The sequence below is a fragment of the Triticum dicoccoides genome, chromosome 7B, assembly GCF_002162155.2.
Source record: "Triticum dicoccoides isolate Atlit2015 ecotype Zavitan chromosome 7B, WEW_v2.0, whole genome shotgun sequence".
NCBI classification, from domain to species: domain Eukaryota; kingdom Viridiplantae; phylum Streptophyta; class Magnoliopsida; order Poales; family Poaceae; genus Triticum; species Triticum dicoccoides.
In genome coordinates, this window is record NC_041393.1 from 125,083,897 (window position 1) to 125,089,368 (window position 5,472).

Consider the following 5,472-nt stretch of genomic DNA (forward strand, 5'->3'; position numbering starts at 1 on the left):
CGCCGCTGTGCGTGCGCACATCCGCGCTCGGCTGCGCCCTGGCTCGCCGGTGCGTGCCCACGCCCCACCGCACGCCCCGGCTCTCCTCCACCCCGCCCCAGGTGCCGCTCGCCGGCCCTGGCCGAGGCCCCCCTGCTCACGGGTGTGCCCAGCCGAGGCCACGGCCTCGCCCTCGATGGGCGCCCGCACCCAGTGCCCAGCGGCCGCTTACCCGTGCGCCCGTTAGGCCCCTGGGGCCTATGACAGATGGGCCCCATGCCCATAACGTTTATAAAAAAAAAGGGAATTAAATATAAAAATAATAAATAAAAAAATGATTTAATAAAATTAATAATTAATTAATTAATTATCTAATGAATTAGTTAAGTTAATTAATCCGGTTTAATTGATTTAATTAACTAGTTAGGTTAATTAGATAGTAATTAAATTAACTAATCTATAATTAACCTAAACAGCGAATGACATGTGGGTCCCACTGGACCCACATGTCAGGTTGACTCAGTCAACCCTGTTGACTGCTGACGTCAGCATGACATCATGCTGACATCATAAATACATTTTTTTCGAATTAATTAAATAAATAATTAAATTCCAAAATCATTAAAATCTTTTAAAATTCATATCTTTTAATCCGTAACTCGGATTAAAATATTTTCAACATGAAAGTTGCTCAGAACGACGTGACGATTCCGGATACGCGGTCCGTTCGTCCGCCACACACCCCTAACCTATCGAACCCGCAACTTTCCCCCTCCGGTTCATCAGTCCGAAAACGCGAAACACCGGGAATACTTTCCCGGATGTTTCCCCCCTTCGTCGGTATCACCTACTACCGCGAATGGGCACACCTAGCATCGTTACTTGTCATGTCATGCATCGTTATGCATTTGTTTGCATTGTATTCATTGTTTCTTCCCCCTCTTCTCTCCGGTAGACTACGAGACCGACGCTGCTGCTGCCCAGTTCGACTATGGAGTTGACGACCCCTCTCTCTTGCCAGAGCAACCAGGCAAGCCCCCCCCCCCTTGATCACCAGATATCGCCTATTCTCCTCTATACTGCTTGCATTAGAGTAGTGTAGCATGTTACTGCTTTCGTTAATCCTATTCTGATGCATAGCCTGACATTGTTGCTACACCTGTTGATACCTTACCTGCAATCCTAAATGCTTAGTATAGGATGCTAGTTTATCATCATTGGCCCTACATTCTTGTTAGTCTGCCTTGCTATACTATCGGGCCGTGATCACCTGGGAGGTGATCACGGGTATATATCATACATACATACATGCTATACAGATGGTGACTAAAGTCGGGTCAGCTCGAAGAGTACCCGCGAGTGATCCACGGATTGGGGGCTGAAAGGACCCTTGTCCCGACGGCCCTCTGTGTGGATCTTTATGGCGGAGCGACAGGGCAGGTTGAGACCACCTAGGAGACAGGTGGGCCTGGCCCTGTTCGGCGTTCGCGGACACTTAACACGCTTAACGAGATCATGGTATTTGATCTGAGTCTGGCTACGAGCCTATACGCACTAACCATCTACGTGGGAGTAGTTATGGGTATCCCGACGTCGTGGTATCAGCCGAAGCACTTCAGACGTCAGCGACGGAGCGGCGCGCGCCGGATTGGAACGTAAGCCTGCTCTTGTATTAAGGGGGCTAGTTCTGCTTCCGGCCGCCCACGCAACGTGCAGGTGTGCTATGGGCGATGGGCCCAGACCCCTGTGCGCTTAGGTTTAGACCGGCGTGCTGGCCTCTCTGCTTTGCCTAGGTGGGGCTGCGACGTGTTGATCTTCCGAGGCCGGGCATGACCCAGGAAAGTGTGTCCGGCCAAATGGGATCAAGCGTGTTGGGTTATGTGGTGCACCCCTGCAGGGAAGTTAATCTATTCGAATAGCCGTGATCTTCGGTAACAGGACGACTTGGAGTTGTACCTTGACCTTATGACAACTAGAACCAGATACTTAATAAAACACACCCTTCCATGTTCCACAGACAACCCGGTGATCGCTTTTCCGCAGGGCGATGAGGAGAGGATTGCCGGGTAGGATTATGCTATGCGATGCTATTGGAGATGCTGCTTGGAGATGCTACTTGGAGATGCTACTTGGAGGACTACAATCTACTCTCTTCTATATGCTGCAAGACGGAGGCTACCAGAAGCGTAGTCTTCGATAGGATTAGCTATCCCCCTCTTATTCTGGCATTCTGCAGTTCAGTCCACTGATATGGCCTCCTTACACATATACCCATGCATATGTAGTGTAGTTCCTTGCTTGCGAGTACTTTGGATGAGTACTCACGGTTGCTTTCTCCCCCCTTTTTCCCCTTTCCTTTCTTTCTGGTTGTCGCAACCAGATGCTGGAGTCCAGGAGCCAGACGCCACCGTCGACGACGACCCCTACTACACCGGAGGTGCCTACTACTACGTGCTGTCCGCTGACGACGACCTGGAGTAGTTAGGAGGATCCCAGGCAGGAGGCCTGCGCCTCTTTCGATCTGTATGCCAGTTTGTGCTAGCCTTCTTAAGGCAAACTTGTTTAACTTATGTCTGTACTCAGATATTGTTGCTTCCGCTGACTCGTCTATGATCGAGCACTTGTATTCGAGCCCTCGAGGCCCCTGGCTTGTATTATGATGCTTGTATGACTTATTTATGTTTTAGAGTTGTGTTGTGATATCTTCCCGTGAGTCCCTGATCTTGATCGTACACATTTGCGTGCATGATTAGTGTACGATTGAATCGGGGGCGTCACAAGTTGGTATCAGAGCCGACTGCCTGTAGGAATCCCCTTTCCAACTCCTTGGCCGAAGTCGAGTCTAGTCGTTGAAAAACTTTTACTAACATGGCTGTGTGGCCCATGGGCCCACGTCGCCATCGGGAGGTATTAGGATCTTTTATTCCTTGACCTATACTCTGGGACTCTGACATCTCTTCTATTCGGGTTAAATGAATTTACTAAAACTCTGACATTAGGTTCTCGTAATTACTTTCTCCCGGAGAGCCTCTTCAGTCCAGATGATCGCTGGCTGCACCAGAATATTTTGAAGATACTCTCCGATGTTTCCCCGAGACTTTTGTGTCCTTCGCCGTTGCAATTCCATACCACCGATAAGTCCCTATGGAAAGCTACATACACTTGTCGTCCATAACTCCGTTCCCAATTGTTCTTGTTATTACAAGATACCTCGGAAATTCTCTCTATTTTTCCGAGAATACTTTGTGCCTACTGCCTTGCAGTTCATTATCCACATATACACCCCTACGGATAATTCTCGCACTTATCGGGTATCCGCTCATTCCCAGTTGTTCAGGTGTTTCGCCAAAGAATTCAAAATACCATTCGGTCTTCCAAAAATCCTAAGCAACCTATTGCTCCTGAAATTCTTGCTTGCTTGCATTATGGTTAATCCCATAAGTATAGTAATCTTATTGGCAACCTTTGTCAATATCATTTTGACTCCGTTGATTCAATAGGTTGCGAATGCTCACAATCCTCACTCAGATCATAGAATTCATCCTCCCGGCTCAGATGTCATTTAAAACGTGAGCTGGTCCTCGGCCAATCAGATTGCCATCGATGGTACCCCTAAAGTCTATCCAACTTGTCCGTCCTTGATCGGAGCGTTTGCTCCTGATCCCTTGATTTGGAAATCATAATTCCTTTGTTATTAAAACGTTGAATTATTCAGATGTTCTGTAAAACGATGCATTTGCATTCTTTCTTCCTCTGATTGGGTATCGATACTCACATCAGCTCCATTGTGGATCACCATATCCACTGTTGGATTATTATCTGACAACGCCCTTCATATTCAATAACCTTGTGAGCCTTTCCTCTGATACATAATGCCTTTGGTAAATTGTATCCTCTGCTTTCTTAACCATGCTCTGTCTTCGAGCTTGAGTTAATTACTTCTAAAGATTCTGGTATATGATTATAAGATGCTCCGATGGGTTGAACCTATGCCCTCCTTAATGGGTGAGAACTCGAAAGTTTTCACGAGTCATACTCTTCTGGTGCTTCGCCAGATAAAATTTCAACACTGCAACTTAATCGAACGCGAGAAGTGGATGAAAGGTTATGCATTGGAGAAGTGGGAGTCGACCTTGAACTTTGTGTTCATGCCCATGGACCCGATGTACATCTTCTCATCGAAGCTTCTTTTAAAATTAATTATTCCCTTGATATAAGTTCATCTTATATCTGGGGTATGGCCTTTTACAATCGTGGTTCCGACCATGTTCTCCTTTAAATACCATTTTTGATGCAAGTGTAAGCACTTGTCTTCTGTGGATCAATACCCCGGTACAACCTCTACTTTGATCTGTCGTCGAGTATTACCCCATGGTATCTCAAGATTATCTTGGAACTGCATAACTTCCTATGAGTTCTTCATCAAGTACTACCTACTCACTGATTACAATTTTTCATGGGCTCTGAGTTGTTGAACACTCAAAGACATCGATAACTGAACCGAGTCCGCTCTACGGTTCAACCACTCTTCAGTAAGCTTCTATAAGTACGAGTTTGTACCCGATCATGTCATTCCTAGCCTGTTTGGCTATATCATTGTCGTGATGATTTTAACTATGCTACCCGGTCCTTCTTCTCGGAGCACAATTTTCGACGATGAATTAAGCTTACGTCGATTTTCCTCGTCATTCCCTTTCACCTTAAACAACAAGCTTGAGTTCGAGTTTATGCCATAACCGTGGTTCCATTAACCTCTTGCTTCATCATTAATTTGACTTGATGTCATCGCCGACCGATTACATCTTCATGAAATCTCTCGACAAATGTGTCGTGGTCATCAGCAACATCCTGAGCTCTTCCAAGATATATATCGAATTCTTGATGAGAAATAGCATCCTCGCCCCTCAATGGTTTGTGTTAACACTGACCACTTTATTGCCTTCCGTTCAACACAAACTTATTCATGTTTTGTGTTATACCTTGAGATCCTTGCTATCCCGCATTTGTTCATCTTTACCTTGGAATTTTACCACCTTTTATGTCAAGAATGTCGTGGTAATTTTACCACCTCTCGAGAGTTCTTGATATAGTAATATCTTCCGCCTTTTGCGTTCTTTTCTTGGTCTCCGTGTTGTTTCTAACCAGAATACCGACAAATGGTCTGTGATGTGTAAATTCTAAACTTCTAGCAACCCTATTGCTTTGAAGTTATTGGTCTACAGTTTCATTCTAAATCTATTGCTTATTGAATCATCATTCGAACATTGATCGTGCTACCTAGTCCAGATTCCTGGGTGCACCCTTCCATCATTGTTCAGTTGTGTATGTTTCCCTCGAGCATACACCATTATATCTTTTGATCCGACAAATGATATTTCCTTGTTCACATAATTGTGGAAATCAATCCTTTGGAAATCTCGATGATTTGTTGCTGAGCCTATCAGCCACCTCCTCATCCTCTCCTTGGTTTACTGATGAACTCTTGTTTCAGAG